The sequence below is a fragment of the Triturus cristatus genome, chromosome 2_1 (assembly GCF_964204655.1).
Source record: "Triturus cristatus chromosome 2_1, aTriCri1.1, whole genome shotgun sequence".
NCBI classification, from domain to species: domain Eukaryota; kingdom Metazoa; phylum Chordata; class Amphibia; order Caudata; family Salamandridae; genus Triturus; species Triturus cristatus.
Genome location: NC_140581.1, coordinates 865,545,057 through 865,566,769, shown reverse-complemented (window position 1 = coordinate 865,566,769; position 21,713 = coordinate 865,545,057). Strand labels below are relative to the sequence as shown.

General features: G+C 43.7%; 1 protein-coding gene across 2 annotated transcripts in view; it reads right to left on the bottom strand.

Moving 5' to 3' along the window:
• The window catches only part of TJP2 (tight junction protein 2), a 533,564-nt gene that overhangs the window by 450,461 nt on the left and 61,390 nt on the right, over positions 1–21,713 (bottom strand). For both annotated transcript variants that reach the window (XM_085632998.1, XM_085632999.1), the window contains exon 2: positions 5,010–5,130. The gene's annotated coding sequence lies outside the window, so the exon portion shown is untranslated. The remainder of the gene's footprint in view (positions 1–5,009; positions 5,131–21,713) is intronic.

Genomic DNA, 21,713 nt, shown 5'->3' with positions numbered 1-21,713 from the left:
TGAAGTCAACACCTTGAACCCAGCTCCTAGAAGCCAAGCACAATTACCTCTGAAAAATCTAGAAATGATCCACGGGTCATAGAAATGCATAATTATTTTTTTTAGGTTGAATGTCTTTTTAAATGGAAAAAAAAAGATACAGTTATGAAGCAAATGTTTTTAATCAGAGCCGAGTGACGACACGCTGCCCCAGTTTCACTGGTCTGAGCTTCACATCTCCCGGATACGAATGCATTTTTTATTTACCAAGACTCGTCAGTACAAAACCTGTGTGTGTCATTTACAAACACAGCTGTTGACCTTAGCCCTGCATGGACTTTAACGACTGAATATACTATTGCAGAAATCACTTCCCAGTACATGAAGTAGGTCCTTGGGGGCGTCAGAGAGATGGGAGGCTGTGAGCCCAAGGCATGCAGACAGTTGGTTCACACGATAGATAAAGAATAAAGTGGAGATAAGAACTACAGTCTGAGGGGAAAATTCTCACAACTTCTCAAATGCCATCATGTTGAAATAATCAAAATTGCAATACTCTGCCAAAATTCAGATTCAAATAAATCAGGCAGATTAAACTTTATTTAATCTAAAAAGAATTTGATGCTGATCTTGTTCCCCAACTCCAGAATTAGATCTCCAGGATTACCTTGCGTGTCACCCTTGAGAAAGAAGTAAATCAACGGGGGCTGTAGTAGGACCACATGGAACCAGGCGAATCAAGAGAATAAAGGACAACGGTTCCGAGAGGAATAATTAAACTAGGCAATCAAAAAATGTATTTATGAATTACTGGTATAAATTAGTAAAAATAATGAAAGCTGAGAAAATAGGGACATTAGCCACAAAACCCACTTATGTTTGTAATATTTAATTTATTGGGACCATGCAGTACCAAATTGATCACACAGTGCAGAAGATCTTAAAAAGGATATATATATACAAATAAATAATTGTTTTGTTGTTTATACAGAGTAAATCATAGATATCCAAACACAATGTGACGAAGTTCATTCAAGTAAAATCCAATTGTGCAAAGCATGGACGGGCTTACAACTCATGGTAGTTTAAGTGGTAATCATCAGGAAAAAGAATTATTGAGCATTAACAACAGTTGATGCAAACTGTCAAACAGATCATGAAGGCAAGGACTGAAGTGAACCGGAGGATGCAACTAAAATACAGCGTCAGGGTTCACCTGAGAGAAGGATCGCCAAAGCAGGATTCAACCGGTATTGAAGGTGTGTATGGTGCAAACGAGGAAACGGGCCAAATAAATATTTTGTTTTTGTTTGGACGGAGTACAATAAAGATATTCAAACACAAGGTTATGAAGTTCATTCAAGTAAAGCCCAATTGCCCAGAACTTCAACTGCATCTCGACGCATAGTAGATTAAGTGGTCTTCACCAGGACAAGATATTATTCAATATATACAATAGTCTGGGGATTTTAAAAAACGGTGGTGGAATGTAAATTCTAACCAGAGAATTGGCTAACCAGAGAATTGGTACAAATTATCTTAAAAATATTTAGTGTATTGAGAAGACTTTCACCAAGAAGCAACAGAAATATGGGTTCCTTACAAAAATTAAAGTGAACTAGAGGATGCAATTTTAATACAACATTAGGGGACCACCTACAAGAAAATGACAATATTCAAACATGCATTGGCAAAGCCAATAGGTCTCGCCTTTGGGAGAGCTATTGGCTTTAGCAATATGTTTTAGCCATGTTGTACACCAGTGTGGCTTCTGTTCAGCAGGGCTAAAATGGGTGTGATGGGGTAGATTGGGTGTGGTAGATTGTGATAAGGGTAGGTTCAGGTGGGGATGACTGGGGTGAGGAAGATTAGAGTAGAGTACATTGCTGTGGGGAGATTGGGACTAATTGGGGTAGATTGAGGCAGGGTAAAATGTGGTGGGTAAAATGTGGTAGGTAGATTGGGGTGAGTGGGGCGGGGTAGATTGGAGTGTGGTCGATTTAAGTGGGGTAAATTGGGTAGACTGGAGTAGTTGGTGGGATATACTGGGGCCGATGGGAGTAGATTGAAGTGGGGTAGATTGGGGCAAATTGGGGCAACAGACTGGGGTAGATTGGAGTGGGTTAGAGTGAAGTGGACTGAGGTGGGGTAGATTGCAGTGGAGTAGACTGGGTTAAACAGGAGTGGGGTTGATTTGCGTAGATTGGAGTGGGGTAGATTGGAGTAGATGGGGTAGATTGGGGTGGGCAGATGGAGGTAGATTAGGGTGTTGTACATTGGGGTGGGGTAGATTATGGCTGATTGGAGTGGGGTAGTTTGATTTAGATTAGAGTGGGGTAGATTGGAGTGGCGTGGAGTGGGGTAGAATGTGGTAGATTAGGGTTGACTGAAGTGTGGTGGATTGGGTTAATTTGGAGTGTGGAGGATTTGGATAGACCAGAGTGCAACAGATTGGGGTGGGGCAGATTGGGGTTGATTGGGTTGTGGTGAATTGTGGTGGACTGGAGTGGGGTAGATTGGAATAGGGTAGATTGTGGTAGGTTGGGTGGGGTAAATTGGAGTGGGGTAGATTGAAATGAGGTAGATTGGGTACAATGTGGTGGAGTAGATTGGGGAAGGGTAGATTGGGGTAAATTGGAGTGGGGTAGACTGAAGTGCGGTAGGTGGAGGTAGATTGAGAAGATAGGTCGATGTAGAGTGGAGTAGTTTGTGGTGGAGTAGATTGGAGAGGGGGAGAATGGGATAGACTGGAGTGGGGTAGGTTGAGGTGGATTGGAAAGGGGTAGGTTGAGGTAAATTGGAGTGGTGCAGATTGGTGTTGTTTGAAGAGGTGTAGATTTTAGTGGGGTAGATTGGAGTGAGATAGATCGTAATGGGGTAGATCGGAGTGGGGTAAACTGGAATAGGTTGGAGGGGGTAGATGGTTATGGAGTATATTGGAAAGGAGTAGAGTGTGGGAGAGTGTGGTAGATTGGAGATCATTGGATTGTGGTGGATTGGGGTGGGGTGGGGTGGGGTAGATTGGAAAGGGATAGTCTGGAGTGAGGTAGATTGATGTGAATTAGAGTGGAGTAGACTGGGGTGGACCGGAGTGGACTGGATTGGGGTAGATTGAGTGGGGTAGTATGGGGTAGGTTGGGTGGGGTGGATTGAAGGGGGTGGAGTAGAGTGTGATGTGATGAAGAAGTAGAGCAGTAGTACATGGAGCAAAGGGGAGAAGCAGTGCCATGAAGATGGAGGAGCAGTAGTGCGATGAAGAGAGAGGGGTAGCGTGCCATGAGGAAGTGGGAGCATTTTTACGATGAAGTGCATGTTCCTCTCTATTATCAATAGTTGTGTAGGCAATTTGTTTTGAAAAGTGAAAAAAAAACTTTTCTGGCCCAGGGCCCTTTTAGCCTATTGCAGGTACAGGAAGAAAAGCCTAAATATCCAGTTTCAAATGATTGGGAGCTGTTTCAAGTGTAGGTATTTGGTTACTAAAAGTTTTCATTTTGTGTAATTGTTTGTCTTTTTGCATAAAATTAGTGTTGCTCCAGGTGAACAACTGCAATATTGACCAATTCGGTTTCACTGCATATTAGCAGTAATTTCGTACTAAACTGTAACAGCAATGTCGAGAAAGCCATTCCAGGGTTCATTTGCCTGCCCATAACAATACACCTATTTATTGGAAAATCTAGAGGACAAGGGGATTAAAATGGGTTAATCAATAGTTTATTCAAGATTCTCTTATCTCCTTTGAGTATGCCCAGCCATCTTTCTGACTCCCACTCTCATTTCACAATAGACATTGCCTTCAGTGCATATACCCACTTCAAATTGGACATCCCACCCAACGCTCATCTTGTAGATCTCCTTCGTACAAAGGCATCTACAATTTACTCACACCAACAATAGAGTTAAAAACAGTTAAAGAATTGTCTGCGGGTGCGATTCAGATACAACTTGGCCCACCTTAATATGGAACCAGATTTGGTCACAACTTAGGAAATCTTCCTGAGGAGGGAGAGATAGATAGATAGATAGATAGATAGATAGATAGATAGATAGAAAAAACTCAAACTAACCCCTGTAGCTTTACACAAAATCAACCCAGATGTCCCTCATACTTGTTGGATATGTTCATCACCACATTCCGATTTAAAATATTTACTTTTCACAAGCCCTCCCATTTCTCATTATTGGCCACAAATTTGGAAGCAAATGAATTCCATCTTTCGCTGAAATGTTCCCTATTATATTGCTAAGCTTTTCCCAAGAAGCATGTCTGATGATTGTATAAACACTTCTTCGAACACAGGACTATTAGCTCATATATTAGAAGTTGCCTTCCAGAAAATAATGAGAAACTAGAAAGATCTCACTCAATTGTCATTCAAAACATGGTGGTATACAGTATGCCATAATCATAGATAAGATACTGCTTATAAGCACCACATATAATTAGTTTTAAAAATGAAGGAACTGTGGACCCCAATTACAGATGTTCTAGACGAACATGCACAACCATCCTTTTCCCTCCCACCTCATGTACAAGAAGTTCTTCAACCTCCTTGACTTTCGTCTCAGGTATTATGAACCATTTGTATAGCCCTCCTTTTTCCCTCTCCTCTTTCCACAATTGTATTACTTTACCATCCCAATGTATTTTCCTTTCAGATGTAAAGCACTGTTTGATTGTGTTTTATTCTAAAATAATAAACTTATATTTCAAACTTTAAAAAGGTTTGTAATTGAAAGAGCCTAATGCCGCGAGTGTGAAAGATGTAAAAATATAAATAAATTGAGCAGAGTAACAAATAATACGTAAAAGTAACTTCACTTAATCATATCAAAACTTTGAATTGAACATTCAAATTATTTTCAGATTAGATTACAATGGCAAGAAAATAATCTTGCTTTCTTTATATGTGCACAAGGAAGTTGCCTTTGCTCGGTTCAAGCTTGGTATGGTGCATATTCCACAGTCTGGCTCCATGTGCATTAACTAAGATCTCATGACTTAAGCAGTGAGTGTGAAAATGACGTACCTGGTAAGACGACGTGCCCCTTGATACCCTCCTTCTGCGCCTTGAGTCGTGATGTGGGTTGGCGTTCCAGCTCGTACGTCTGTCCCACTCGTAAGTGGATGACAAGGTCTGTGTTCGTTCCCTGTAAAACAAATTGTTGGTTTAAAATAGTTGCCGCTTGTGAAAAATCTAGCCTATAAAAAAGTCCATTAACACAACTGAAAGGCTACATGCACCATATTAGATTATTATAGAGTACTTGGAATAACCATTCAGTCTGTTGGCACCTAGAGTTCACCTCTACCAGTTTATTACAGAGGTAATGGCCTCGTGATGAAAAGTAGAGTTCATGGGAAGCAGCACAGCTCATCAACACTGTAAGAAAATGGGAGTATTAGTAGTGAGCCCTGCACAAGTAACAGGTCCACAATTGCCCCGTCACTGGGAGCCAAACACCCCATTGTAGCACTTGACTCTCTCAGTGTAGCGGAGCAGAGCGGTCCAAGGCCTACTCAAGGGAGGTGGTGTGGTAGTAAGCACCATTCACTGGCTTGTAATAATAACACTTAAGAAATGATTATCCAGTCTGTGGTTTTTCTTTAGTTAAGAAAAAGTACATTTATTACACACACACTACACAATACTATACAGTAATGTACAATTGTACATATCGCTGGTAGAAATATATTTGATAACATTGCATTTAACCCCTAAAGAGTCATTACCTCAAAAATCACAGTACTCCTTTGTACAATATAGCACATATCCATAAAGGGAGGTGTCACTTTAAACCACCCAGACCTATTGGTCTAATCAATAATATCACACTTAAAGACAAGCGATACAGGTTATAATGCATCACTTTATCATTGACTTCGGTAAAAGTAATATGTCTACAATCATTATAATTATTAATAAATGTGCAACCTTTCATGATATATTATTACTGTCAGCAATAACACGTTTAAATAAAGCATTGTAGAAATCCCAAAACATGTGTCTGCATCTTAGACCAATTTAGGCCACAAACCAGCAGCCATAAAACCAACCAACTAACAGATCGCTGCACTGCCCGACTATACAACAAAAGTTGCAGCTTTGGGAACTTTTAGCTAGAAAGCCAGCGGTGTCATCTTTTTTCTGAACCTGCAGACTTGGAGTCAGTACTTTTCCCAACATTCTTTGGTAGGAAGCTGCTGTACTTCTGAGCCCTCCTCACTCCACCCCCCCCCCCTCACCACCAGTCTACTTTTAAAGTTGGTGGGACACAACATGACGGGCAGAAAACTCGGTTAATTTCATGTCCTGCAGGACATTATGGAGTGCTTGTAAATGTAAATGTAAATGTCAAGGTACTTATAGAGCGCACTGTCACCAGACGGACACCTTGCGGGGTCGCCTTTGCGGTTTCCTGGCGCTGATACTCATACCGCTGTGGAACCCCTCCTGGCTTTCCCTGTGAAGTGTCCACTCCTGGGCACCCCCAGGGTGAAGCCAGGCATCCTTAGCGCTGTTGGGGCCGGTGTGGAGGCTAAGCAAGCTATTGCCCAGAGTTGCAGCGTGGGGCCCATGATTAGACTAGGCACCGAGGCGAGAATAGACAGGTCCGAGGAAATTGAGCCCGAGCCCCGCCGAGGCGGGAATCGAACCCTGGTCCTTGGCCAGAACTCTGCTTCAGGGTCTGCCGCTCTAACCATTGAGCCACACTCCTCCATGGGAGCATGCACTCTGTATGAGCAGCACCAGCAGTATTCCTTTGTGCTGCCACACGGCTTCCTTTTTGTGCTCTCTTAAATTTTATTTTTAAATTGTTGAGGCTACCCAGTCCCACCTGTGCCCCCAACAGAGCCATCTTTGTAAGGGACAGCCTGGGTAGCGCACCCCTGGCTGGCTATCTGTCCGGCCAGCACTATCCTCTGGTTGGGGAGGGGGGGGGGGGGGTGTGATTGCACTCCCCTGATCCTCGTTGCATCAGCGGCCTGGAGCTAGAGTACTGGGCCCCTCTTCTCTCTTGGGGTGGGGGCACGATGGTGCTCCCCCAATACTTGTGGCGTCGGGGACTCAGAGATGGGGTGCCAGGCCCCTTTTCTCTGAGTGTGTGTGGGTGGGGGGGCACAACAGCACTCTCGTTTTATTTCATGGCAGGGGTACAGCGATGGGGCCCCAGGCCCGCTGGCGCATAAACCAGCCCACAGGTAGGGATCCCTGGGCCTCAAGAGCTCTGGTGAGGGGGCTCCATGCACACCACCATCCAGGGTTCATTAATTATTAATAAACCCTGCATCCACCCACCGGCACTGGCCTTCCCCAGGGGAGTTTGTAGACTTTGCAGTGAACCTCCGTGCACTCGGTTTCTCGATAAGGGAAGGAGGGGGTGGAAGGGGCTTCAACATTTTTCCTTCCATATATCAGGCCGTATTGGAATGACTGTAGTAGTCTATCTTATTTTACTCCTCGTGACGAGCCTTAGCCACCTTGAGTCCTCCTGGCATCTACGGTGGCACACTTTACAGGGTACTGGTTCCACTGGCCCTCTGTGCCAGCTGTTCTCCATTTTTTTGTCCTCTGGTGCTTCTCTCCTCCTGTGTTGGGGGAGGAACTGGACTTTTGTGCCCAACTGGTCCTTAGGGGGTATAAGTTGACCAGCTTTCCAGGCCCTGGAGAAAGACCTACTGTCCTGGGGCATCGACTGCAGGCAAAGTCCTCAGCCTGTGAGGGCATCAAGGGGGGTTAATCAGTCCCCATGTCCAGCTTCAACAAAAAGCCCCCTTTCGCTCCTTTATGCAAGAGTTTTTAAATGGAGGTGGAAAGTTCTAGAGCCAGGCACCTCTGCCCAACCCTAGGGTGCCATATCACCTATCTGCCCCATCCCAACCCTCCTGCTCAGCATGCTGGGTCAATTCAAGGTGATGCCATCCAGGAATCACAGGTCACATCTCCTCTGGAGGCCTCAGCTCCGCCCCTCGCCAACATCACTGCAAGGTCTTTCCCACCAAAACTTCAAAGATCAGCCTCTTGATGTGTTGGCTCCAAAGGTCTGGGCTCCCGCTTTTGTTCAGTGGGCATGGGCTGTCCCAATCCTGATTCAGTATGACAGCTATTTAACGGATGCAGATTTTCTTCGCCCCCTTCAACCTCAGGATTTGAGTGAAGCTTTGTTAAATGCTCCCTTTGAGTGGGGAGGCCTTAGTTCCTTCTGCGGGAGAACAATGTAATTAACTTGGCCAAGGAGGATGACAAATGGCCTGGGCCCGTATCCTGAGCCACAGAAATATGACAACTCTGGATGACCCAGAAGGTGTATATATATCTGCTCAGGACTTGCATATTTATACTTGGTGGGCACTTTTCACCACAGTTTTATTTCTCACTGGACTTTGTAGACCAAAGGGAAGCAAAACTGCACTCCAAGGCAGATTCCCCCCAGTGTGTATAATTAAGGATCACTACTAACACAAGAGTAAACCACATTGACTTTCCCTTTAAGTGCACACTAATATTATAAAGCATACACCAGTCAATATCTAATCCTGCAGAGTCCCCTCTGACCCAGGCTACCTATGTGCAGTTACCAGTCCCATGCATGTAACCAGCCAAGTGCCAAGCCTTACCCTTGTTGCACCACAGCAGACTTATCTTAAAAGGCAGACACTGGCAGTCAGCATGTGCAGTCCATATACTGTGTGATTACCGTGGGCGAGACACCAGTTGTGAGGATCACCCAGAAAAGAACTTCAAAACGGGGTGATCCCCCGCAAAAAAATCTGGTCAGATTAAATGGGTAGAACCCATTTTGCAACAAACAACAAATATTAATTCATGTAAAAATGGGCAAACCTGAAATGAAACTCATCACCTCGACTTATTGCTAGCTGTGGACCGATGGATAATAGCATGAAAATTCTCACAGCACCCAGCTGTTTCGGACAGAAAGGTTAGGGGCATTTTATTGTAGTGTTATCACTGTTTCGGACTTTTGGGATCGGGAATGGCCTTCAACAGAACCCCCGTTTCTTCTTTCTCATACACCAATAATTCTATAAAATACCTTTATTTCTCTTTTTCTCACAAACTCATTCTAGTCCTTTGACAGCATAACTCTCCTATTGACAAAATTACTTTTGCGTGCTAGAAAGAGGAGCTGTGCTAGCACCATCTTATGTATGTATGTATGTGTGCATGTGGTATTTCTATAGCACAAACCTAGCCAAAGGCTTCCAGTGGGTTCCTTCACGGTCACTCCTGGGTGAACTTTATAGAGCATATTCAAAGAATGCCTGCAATCAATGTATTTCTGGGGTTGCTCTTCAGTCACCGATACCCACCTACTCAAGTAGGTGAAATTACTACCTCAAGCATGGTAGGTAACACACATGAGCTTATGCCTTTCGCTTTTTATTATTCCACATAAAGCGTAAGTGATGCTACATGGTCACAGACACAAGAAGGGCATTCCACTGGTCATCATGCACAACACCAAAACTCGTTTAGAAACAGGCTGTACTTAAAACTGACACAATATCAGCAAGACACAATACTAAACTAATAAAAAGCCCTCACTCTTCTTCACAGCACTATCTACATAAGCACAGTGACCAACATCATAATAATAGCACCATTATTGTGATACAAACAAGCAAAGGCATCCCTCATGGGTCACACTGTAATTCAACAATATACGAACCATAGAGATCCATCAGTTATAAGAAAATTGGTGTATTTTGCTTAACTGTTTAGCAGCAGGAATTTAGAGGCTCAACTTAGAGAGTGAAGATGATGGGGGAATGGGCGCATTCTGGAGGTACGGGCTGAATAAATCTGGAGGTTTTCATCTCCACTATCTAGTAGTGTCAGTCAGAGAGATAGGAGGAAACCCATCAGGTAAGGTGGCTGTGAACTGTAGGAATGCTGCTGGAAATTGATACGGGCGGGATGGTTGACCGTGTCAAAGGCTGTCATGCAGTTAAGTATAACTAAAAAATAAAGGTCACTGTTTCCACTGATGAGTATGGTGTCATCCTAAACTTGGTAAAGGATCTTAGATGCAAAGTGGCAGCCAGTTGAGAGCTGGCATAAACATACTATATTTTCTATAGTCACCACCAATTCACCAAATCTATTAGGGCATTGCCCGTTAAAAGGCTACCATGAAAATTAACCTCCTGGCTGAACTTCACTTGGCACTTGGGAAACCACAGTACATGAGCGAGCCTTCTAAGACCAATCGGTCTACATCATTCCCCCTCCCCCCGAAACTCTGTTGTTATCCAATTGCCTTCTCCAGATCACCACTCTGTTATTGGAAAAGAGCTATTCAATCTTTGACACCACAGTGCAAGCCATAAACAAGATCACTAATAGTGTTAATGGTAGTTCTGGGGCATCCAACATAGATGCCTACTTCGCGATTCCTCAACACCCGAGTTAGCATCTACAGCCTCCAACTTGGTCCATATCCTATGAAACAGCAAAGGACAACCGTAGCACAGGAAGTGTGAATGCACTTGCACATGGAAAGGTTTTTCAGGGAAAGAGACCTTAGTTATAAGAATAGAGACAAAGTAAAATACTTCCACAGTGGGTTAAAGAAGAAACCCAAATCACCCTTGGCAAAGTTCAGGAGCAATAAATGTAGGCAAGAACACCACATTTTAGGATCATGCCGTCAGCATTGGCAGCCAACCCAATGCTTTCAGGTGCCTGCCAGCATTTCTTAGTACCCAGAACGATAATCATATGTGCCCTTTAAAAGGACAACTATGAGAGGTGACCTCTTTTCAACACCCCACTGCCCAAGAGAAAGCACATGTTACAGTATAAGAAAATATCTGCAATGCAATCTTCTCACAGTGTGTCTATGAGTGAGATTGTTGAGTGTTTCATTGAATGCATCAGACTATCTTCATGCCACAACCTGAAAACAAAGGTGGAATTAGGTCTGCCCGCGACACCTTTTCACACAAAAAAACAGCCTTATGTTATAGCTTCCCGTTACACCTTTCCTTCACAAGCCTTAAAAATATTCTAATTTGTGTATGCGCAGCTGAACCACTTCTACACAAATGCAAAAGTACAGACAACACCCCCTCACACCCACCTGCCCTCTAATCTTCTTACAGGGTACACAGAACAAACATTGTTAGACCTTGATCAGGTTGGCACAGGTCGGGTCTCCATGGGTCACGTTTTCTGGTCCTTGCTCGTGCCCCGACCTCTTAAACCCTGTGATTATTTTCAGGAGGTCCCTCCCAGCGCCAAAGGTAGGCATGAGTAGATTTCTTGAAATGCACGCATTGTCTCTGCCGATTAGCTTTTAATTTCCCAAGCTAGTCAGTAACTGTGACGAAATAGCAGTCTCTAATCGGGTTGCCTCAATCTATACTCCCATCAAAACTAGTTGTGCATTCATGTTCACCACCTACAAAGAATATTTCAATTAATAATGAAACGCACTGCTTGGCATGGTGTGCATTGTATATGTATAGTGTCTAATTAAATATATTCTGTAAACAGGAAAATAAATCCCCATTCTTCAGTTTCCAGGTAGGAATAAATATCGAGAACTGAGGAGCTGGGAATGATACCTTTTAGAACAGGTTCTCGTAACTACAGTTGTCAAGTAGCACGAAATCTCTCTATGAAATAAATTACATAAAGGGGGAGAGAAAAAGTTCGCAAATACAGTTTTTCACAACAAAATGAGTACAAAATCACTTAACCTCCTAAAAACGTTCAAAAGTGACTACAGGGCCTGTTATTTACCAATAACATGAATGAAAGTGCTCCTTTCCTAAGAATATTTGATATGTGTACAACGAGCTTAAGTAAAAGCAGGATTCAATTTACCTATTTTAGTAATCTCTGATCTGTTGTGCAAATTTCAAATATTGTCATAAACCGAACGTTTCCTCTGTTCATTAATCTAACCTGTATTTCTGTATCTGCTGCCTAACTGGCTATTAATTTCCTCCTCCTTGTGTTTTCATGACGTATTTAAGCATGCTGTCTTCCATTATTTAGAATAGAAAAAATTATTATATTAGATATATTTATTCAAACAACCCATATATGCCATATAATTACCACTCAATACATTTGTTCTTCCTCTCTTCTCCATGCTCCTCAAGTTTGTCTTTCAAATCCAACTTTGTCTTCTTATACGCCAATTATCTTCTTTATTTCCTTCAATCTGGTTTGAGACCACCAAACGTTCAAATAACTACCTTCGTATTGGTCAAAAATCCTAATCCCCCCCCCCCGTTTTCTCCATTTATGATCCTCTTAGGGGGGTATCAACAGGTTCAGAGGAGTACACATGCTCATCCAAGCCTAACAGCATGAGATGCCACAGCACTCATTAAACAGAACACTAAATACACACCCAACAAAGCACAGATAAATCCCATAATCGAACACTACCCGCACAATTTTACACACCACCCACCTCCACTACATCATAACACATACGCAGAACTCTCATCACACATCCACCAATGCCGGAATATCCAACTAACTAGATACTAGATCACCCAACAGCCAATGTTTCCACTAGCTGCTTAACACCCAAACATTTGATAAGTGAATAAGATTATATATAACGGATACTAGTAGAGCCATTAGGCCTCGCCTTTCAAATCCATAATCTACAAAGTCTCACACAATTACTTAACAAGGACGCATTCCTTACCCTACCGACAGTCCACTAACCCAGGATTCTTAACCCTTTTGACTTCTGTGGATACCACTGAATCTCGGGTGGAAGCTGGGGAACCCCAAGTCTTTCTAAGATTTGAATCTCAAAAACAATACACAAAACATACACTAAGTACACACTATATATACTCAGCACTCCTACTTAATTCTCCAACTACTTAACAGGGAGCAACTATGCCCCATTATTAGACTTGGGTCGTATCCAAAAATCAATAGGCAATCATGTGAATTCAGAGTTCTCAGTAGAAGTGGTGGGGGAGAAGAAGTAACCGGATTGACATTGGTCTTGGACAGATACAGGAAAGCAATCAAACATGGTATGAACAGAGCTGGCGAGCATCCAGGGTCTTTATGTCTAAAGGTGACAAAAACAGCTTCTGCATAACAACTAAAGGACCAGGTATTCATTATTCCAGAGTACATGCTACCTACTCGGAAGTGGCCAAGTCACCGAGCAGCTAGACTACCGGCCAAATGTGTAGATGCGTACGATTCACTCGAAAAACATCAGCGACTCAAGCGTGTTTTAGTCAGAAGCCGACTGATAGTGCAGGTCCAAGTATGTTTGAATGCAAATAGTGAGTGTTCACATTCACGCATGCTCTCTCCTTTGCTAGCATATTTTTCTAAGGATATTTTTTACATTGTTTTTCTAAACATATCTTTATTGATTTTATGAATACATACATCAAATAGATTGGGGAGGCAATACGGTAGACCCCAAATAGGAACTATTTTTACTTAGTAAAACTATAATCCCCGTAGGAGTAACTACATTTACACAGTTATTTAGCTCAACATTTTTAAAATGGACATAAACTAATGGTTAGAGGTCATATGGGTCTGCAGACCTCCTGAATAGGTTCCATAGACCCCCTAGGGGTCTGCGGACCAAAGGTGAAGAACCACTGCACATAGACATTGGAACCCCTGTAGGGAGTCATCTTCAGACTATCAAGTATACGGAAATACGATACAAACAACCAATTGTGTGCTAAATTCGTGCCAAATAACTAACCTGATTACTTTTCACATGCCCCTGATCACAGTCTTCTACCATTGGCATATCTTTTTGACGCTTTCCTGGATTTTGCCTTATGTTGCTAATCATTCTTATTTTAGATCAAGGGCTGGAAAACTCTTACCTAGTTATCCTCAAAGTTCAGCCTTGGGTCTTCACCCCTTCCCTAGATTTTACACGGACACTCTTCAAGCTTTACGACAGAGTACTTTAGCGGCAGTACCACAGACATAAAATGACATGCAAAAGTACATGGCAGTGATCATGTACATTCGTTTCCAGGACAATAATAATTTTACACCAATTTCTCATCCCGAATGCAAGAAATTAGCACGTGTTAGCCATGAACATTTGCCCAAAGTTATTGTTACTACACATATATATTATTACAGCGTATGATATAGTTTGTTATCCAAGAAGGACAATGAGTCAAGTGAGGAGTCAACACCTGAAGTTAAAACAAACATGGGCAGCTATTAAAGAGAGATCGGGATGAAGAACAGTCGGCAACCCAGAAGAATGTGAGATGTTGTATCTGGCAGCAATGTGGCCAGACTAGACTGGCACAGATCCATCCATCCATCCAAATCAGCTTTTTCAAGAGGAGTGCCTTAGTCATCCTTTTGAGCAACATGAGAGTCACGGGTATCAATACTGCCAAGCACAGAATTTGTGCAACTGGAGAATTCTTTTCTATGTAGACGTATAACAAGCTCAATTTGTAAATCAATTAAGTTATGTTAATTGCAGCAGCAGAATACACACAGGCTCAGCTATTTGTCCATTCCTTGGAGAAGGGAGACATTGAATGCACTTTAAGGTTGAATAGGGCCACCACAAATAAGGGAAAACAAAAATAAAGTTTCCCTGCATAGAAAGAGTTATCAATGTTGTGTTGTGTTCACATTGCTCATGCTCCAAGCCAGCACATGAATCCGTGAGTAACAACAACATTTTTCATACAGTCAGTCGTCCAACTGGAGTGAAGGCCAAGTGTGAATATTCAGAAATAATCACTTACAACTTCATTTAATGTAACAGATGCACAACAAACTATGGAACAAACTTGCCCAAAGTGGGGTTTCAACAGGAAACAGAGCCTCTGCCTCTTCAGAAAGAAATGACTACATTCCACAAAAGTAAAACAGAAAAAAACATACAGGTCGGGCTAGGGTACAACTGGACGATTGCAGCATACTCTCATAAAGTTAATAACTTTACAAGTCGGACATGTTTTGTCACTGGTACCAAGAGTCCTGATTTTACCTGGACAAATAATCAAACAGTTTATGAAGCTCCCAGAAAATGTCCATATTAACCAAACCATGTTATGCACAGTAAAATCAAGTGTTTACAAACAGATTTGCTCAACTTCTGAAATGGGATGCAATCATAGGAGGAATTGATCTGACCCAGAATGAGTGACTGCGACAATTGTTCAGACACGGGTTTACACAGGCATTATTTTTTCCTGTAGAGCCTACACAGTGAAGACCTTTAACCTCCCAGACACAGACTGTCCGCAGACACAGACTCACCGGGAGAATGTCCATAGGTTGGCATGTCTACCCCCGGGGAGGAGTTCCCGCTTGTTCAGTGGGGTGATGCCAATGGCCGCCTCCAGCAGGGTGATGTACTTCTTGTAACGCATCCTCCCGCTTTCTCCATCCGACTGCTCCGATTTCAAATGGGGCATCGCTAGTAATTCCTCTTCGCCCAATTACTAGCCTCTACCACAGGGATTGGATTCCCTTTAAAATAGTTTATCTGTGGTCTACTTAAATAACTGTGCTTTTTATTTAAAAAGCACTCTGCGGTGCCCTGCTTACATAACTCTCAATGCGCCTGGACTGAAACACTAATGAAAATGCAACTGGGCCCAATCCTGGTCTTAAGCCTGTCCACATAATGTAAAAACTGCTATTTGTTAATCCTCCAGTAAGTCTTCAGGGCTTCTAATCTACCCTGTATGAACAGACATAGGGCGGAGACAGCCCTGCGTCGGTGGGCACCAGCTGTCAACACTGTCAAAAGCAGCAGCAAGTCCGCATCCATTCAAAGAGAAGGCTCTCAGAGAATGTGTACAATGATGCTGGTTTGTACCTTTGACCTGGAACAAGATCTTTGACTGCACAACCTTGTGCTTATAAAACTCCAAGGAAATTTGGCAATACACAAATGTCATTTCATTCTTATTCATAGAAAGATCAATCATTCATACTAGTATTCAAACAGAATCTAATCCACAGGTTAGTAGCAAGGATTAGGCGGAACAACAATATTGCTTTAACGAGATCTACCGCTAAAAGGAGCACGTGCTGGGCTGCTTTCTTGCGACTCTTTACCTGGGCAGTATCCTTGTCCGTAACATGCACTTGAGCTCACGTACGTCATGTCGTCATTGCGCGACGCAAGTCTATTTTATATTAAAATGCACACTGGCATGCACTTTGCTGCCAGGTTCAATAACACCTATTAATGCACACTGCAGGCGCGCAACACCCATTGGACTCAAAGGGCTTCAGCGGCCACCCCCCCCCCCCCCGTCGTGTGTGGCAGCCCGGGATGAGACCGCTTCCGGGCACACACACAGCCGCACCCGAGCACTTCACAGGTCTTTAAAAAGACCATTTTCATGTTAATGAGGCCTTGCTGTTGTTTCACCCCTTCTAAGAGCCCCTGCAGCTCCAATCTGCCTAGATTCAGCACCCCCACCCCCGAAATCAGCGCCACTCTGCCTACTATTTAAAGATTCAGCCCCCCCCCCCCCGAAATTTTTGCATAGCCCCCCCCCCCCCGAAATTTGGCTCTAGTTGCGCCTTCGATGCACAGTCTGTAATCAACGTAGTGCCTGTGTGAGCCTTCGCGGCACCGCGGGTGATTTACCACCCGAATAACGAGCACTAAATATCATGGCACAAAAATATTGTACTAGGAATACAGACAACAAAAATATCACGAAGGTAAGAACACGTAGGTAAACAGTTTATTACACTTGACTTCACATACATGTACCATGACGATATATGTCGTCAACGTATGTAGATGTTGAGTGCAGAGCAGTAAATCTATACTTACTTGAATATACTTGTTTTAATGATATTGTTGACGATATTCCCGTTGCGATATTTTTGTAACAAAATATTTTTGTGGTCGATGCTGTGAGCAGAACCGCCGCGGGGGTCAAACGTTTGACGTGTACAGTGTAACATTGCTTTAGATGCAGCAGAATCAGGGTGCGCCAAGGACACCACCCGGAAGGCTCATAAGGCATGTACCACCAGACTTATGGTGGGAAAAAAGTCATAAACAAGAACATTTTCTATATTAAAAAGGTCTCATTCTTCTCAGGAATGTAGTCAAATTCGGTTTTGGAAAAATCACATCTGCTATTCTAAGTGGCACTCAGAAATCACAAAGCTTTAACGTTTCTATATATCAATCACTCTGATCCTCTCTATATATACAAGTCCCTCTGACTGACTGACCATCTGCAAGTGCAGCAAAGGGGCCTGAGGTATTCTGCAGGGTCGGAGTGGCCTGTAGGCCAATCAGCAAGTTCCCGCGATGGGCTGGTCTGACAGGTCAGTGTATGGGCAGGTTTTTGGTTGTTTGTGGGCATGTTTTATGGTGTGCTGGACGTTTTTCTTTTTTTCCTGTTGATTTCCCTTATAATAATACAAACATTGTGTGCAGAAAGGTCAAACACATGCAGTCTTCCATACCTTGCAAAAAATGTATACTGCACATCTTTACACGTTCAAAAGCGACCACAATTTGCAAAAATGGGCCACTTTTTTGCTTTCAAATTCACTGATATGGGCCACTATTGTTTTGGTGCCTGGGCCTATTGGCTATCCCAATTCAACCCTGATATTCGGACTGTGGTGGTCAATTTGTAAGGAAAACGTGACGTATGTCACGATCAGGAGGCAAGTAGTAGAAATGCAAAAAAGGTAGTATAAGTAGTGTCCGGTCCAGTGCTTAATTTGTAAATGAAATGGTGCCGGTGCTCAAAGCTCTGCTCTGAAACTCGAGGCAGTGCAAATAAATGTGCACGCACAGAATTCAAGGCTGGGTATTCTGAACTCCACCTCATTCATCTTTAATTCCCTAACAGACACCACATTCGCCTTTATCACACTTCTGCATGTCCCTGCTTTCTCCCTTCGTGACATCGTTTGTGTTTTTCTATTGCTCAGTCTTTCTACTTTTTACATTTTTTCCTCTTTTGCTCTCAGTAAACGTCTAATGATGGTGAACAAATGTCGGCCCTCAAAATAAGTTCTGGTGCCCCCCACCGGAAACCACCGTCTCAAATTATGCACTGGTCGTGCTCCGTTGAGGGGCAACAGGCAGGCGAGGAATATTAGGCTTCAGCCATTAAGGCTGAGGTCATTTGCCTCTTGTGTTTCTGTGTCCACCCTATTATGAATCTACAAACTAGGCCAAGCACAACCCCTCAGCACTTGACTTCCAGTGGTAGCGATAGTGAGCAGTCAAAGGCTTCTCAGTGAGGTTGAGTGGTGCACGTACACTCAGGACTCAGCAGTGCAATAAATGAATACCCAACCCAGTGCTTTGTTTAGATAAGGAAAGTACTTCAATTCACATCTAAAAACGAAAGTGCAAAAAGATAATTGGAAGCAGGCAATGACAACCATTGGTGCTTGGGCTACTGCCCCGGCATAGCACCCTTCATCCTGTCCTGGGTGTCTCTCCTCTTGTGAATCTAGGCAGGTGCCATTTCAGGTTAGCAGGGGCGGCTCCTCTATTAGGGCGGAGGAGCGTTGCCCCACTGCATACCATTTTATGTGTCTGCTTCTAGCGCTGCGAGAAAGCAGAAGGGTATGTCTGGTTGGGGGCGGGCAGGTCAGGCAGGAGTGGCTTGCCCAATGCTGTGGGCCCTGACTGATTGGTCGGCTCTCTGGGGTCGACCAAAGCAGTCATGCGCACTCTGCATTTTCTCCATGTAGGCTGCATGCAGCCTACATAGAGAAAATGGCCTCCCCATAGGCGCCCAAATGGGTGCTGTCCCCACCAATCACAATGCTGTCATTGCAGTGTTGTGATTGGCTTAGGGGAGGGGAGAGAGGCTGCCTGCTTCCTGAGCAGGAAAGCAGCAGGAAAACGCGGGACCCTGCCAAGAGCGGAGGAGGCGCAGGGCCCTGTAAGGTACTTTTTCATTTATTAAATTCCCCCCGTGCGAAAACCCGCTTGACCCCCCCCCCCCCCACACCTGCAAATCATGCCGGCTGCGACTGCAGGTTAGAGAGTTTTATGTGACATAAATCAATGCTTAGGTATAGATACCCAAATGCAATAATGGTTGTGCTAAGTTTAGTAAAGGCCCTTGATGCAGTCTCTCCACAAAGTAGGTTTCTGTGTCCTTTCTGCAACCGGTGGGAAACTGACAACAGATGCCTCAGGTCACTCCCACTTCTGGAAGCAGAAGCGATTTGCTGGTTTCCTATTGGCTTCTGAAAGAAGACACAGTCCTCGAGACGGGCAGGCTGTTACACTATAGGACAGCATGAGCATCCGCCTAGAGTCCTTGGCTGAATGAAGGTTCTAGACATAGGTGGGGCCCCTCAACAGGCGTCAAACATGCTTTAGGGTCACTTGGTGATGAATAGATGAACTAATATGCAGCGCGGATCACAGCAGTTGGATGGCAGCTGCGAGGTGCTCTTTGGCAGCAGTGGTGATGTCCAGTGCGGGACAGTTCCCGGTTTTCGGTATGGACATCCAAAATGTCACAGCTCTGGGATTCAGTGGGGATATCCACCATGGGCACAGTTCATTTTCTGTGGCATGCTCAATCCTGGATTGGTCTGCTTGCACAGCAGTGAGTGCTGCTGTCAATCTGCGATTCCCGCTCTGAACCACACTTCTGGAAAGACAGCAACCAACTCCTGTGACTTCCAGATTGCTCTCCTCTGTCTTTCTTGATCCACCAGACACAGCATCAGGGTCTGGATGATCTGGCACTCCCTAGACAGACATACCTGCTGGAGGGTTCGCAAGCTTCTTCTCTCTCTGCAAGCAGTTTGGCATCCAGGTGCTTTAAGATAAGGGTACAGCTCTTCAGAAGGGTAACACTCCAGGTGCTGTCCATTCACCTCTGGGAAGCTTACTATGAACTAGACACCAGCCCTCGATGCACAACAGTCCTCTGGGTACTCTCTGGAGCTCTCCCTTCCTTGGTCAAAGAGCTAGGAGCTGGAACAATAAGCAGGTAATTAGCGCCTTCTTTTAAAAAGAGAATCACACAGGTGTGTGGGAGGGGAGAGAGAAAAGATTCTGTGATGGGACAGTAGGAAGCGGTCTTTTACGAATCACTATTAAAATGGGTCACTCTATACTCAAGTTAAAAAGTTATGATAAGATCCTGTTACTCTAATGGGAATATTAATTATTTTTATGATAGACCTTCCCACACCCTATTGATGTCATGCATCATCACTGGGTCGCACCCTGGTCCCTATAAACCAGGGTGGGCTCAACCATCTTCCAAGGAGGACTCTGGGTAATGATCTAATCTGGACGGGGAGAGTATATATTTAAAATAACTTGTGGTGACCCCGGTATCACTTTAGTTTGGGCACCCCTGGTATGGTTAAAAAATAATTAAAATTCGGGTTAATTAGGGGAAGGGTTACTAACCCTATACCCTTAAACTAAGACAACATGTTTCAGCCCTTTTTCGCGGCTCCTACTTTTATACAGTTAAAACACACAGGGGATATGGATTCTCCATCTGCATTTTCAGAACTGGTTTGGGGTGGTCCTTCCATTGTCCTTTCCATGATGTTCTCCAGAAACAGAATTATTAAGTGATGCGTCTCACAGCAGGGTAGTCTCCAGCCTGGAGTATAAACAACATAGCCACAAAAGGGTGTGAGCTTTTAGCACTCCGCTTCTCAATAGCCACACTATGCAGTAATCAAGGAGGAGACAAAAGGCAGGTGTCATCTAAAATATCACTCTTCCTCCAAACAAGAGAGACTGCAGACCCACACTCCACCCCCACATTTGTCAAATGGCAGTGCTAGAGGAAGACTAATCAGCAGTCCCTCTGAGCAAAAGCACCTCATGGAATTTCTAAAGGAACCTTTCATCTCAGCTTCAGTTTCTAAGTCTCTCACCAACTTCAAGAATACCAGCAAAACACTTCCACTGTATGTAAAAACATCCTTGCCTTCAGCTTGTGTACAGGAACAGGCCAGTGGCTTCCAAAATGGCACCTATAGGCCTCCATACACATAATGCATGTGCTACACAAGCAACACGTCAACACATAGAACATGCACTTGGGATGCTAGCGCTTGAATCTGGGATTGCATGTAGAAGCAAAATGTTACATGAGTGGGCCAGCAGGCTACAGTACAGAAAAACAAGACAGGTCCATGACCTCACCCCTGGCCAGCGACAGGCCTAGGGCCCTGCAAACACGCACAGTAGATGAGTGCAAGGTTAGGGCCAAAAAAAAATACAAGATACCAGATAATCCCAGTCCACACTCAGGAAAGGGGAACACAACTGTACACCATGCATGGGGCATTCACCTCCCAAAAAGTAGCACGAAAAGCTAAAGGCCTTTCCTAACTGGAATGCCTTTCGAAAAGCAATTGGCTGCAAAAAACGGAGGATGGGGTCAATCTTGTCTGAGCTTTTTGTGCGCAGTATGCAAACAGCCTATGCTTAATTTATAAAACATTTTGGTATAACTTGCAATTATGTACACAAATTGACTGTTTTAAAAGAGTGTGTATTCAGCGTATGTGTTGACACAATGTAAATTACACGAGTGAAAGGGCACACTAATGTAACTATACTTCAATATGTTGCAAAAGTACATGCAAGCAAGTTTGATTAGAGAAGCGGGAGTGTGCATTCAAGGACAGGGTTGCCTTGAAAAGTTTGTGAAAACCAAAAATCATGCAATTCTGTGGGTACTCAGAATTTTGCAGTTGGAAGGAGACAGTTAC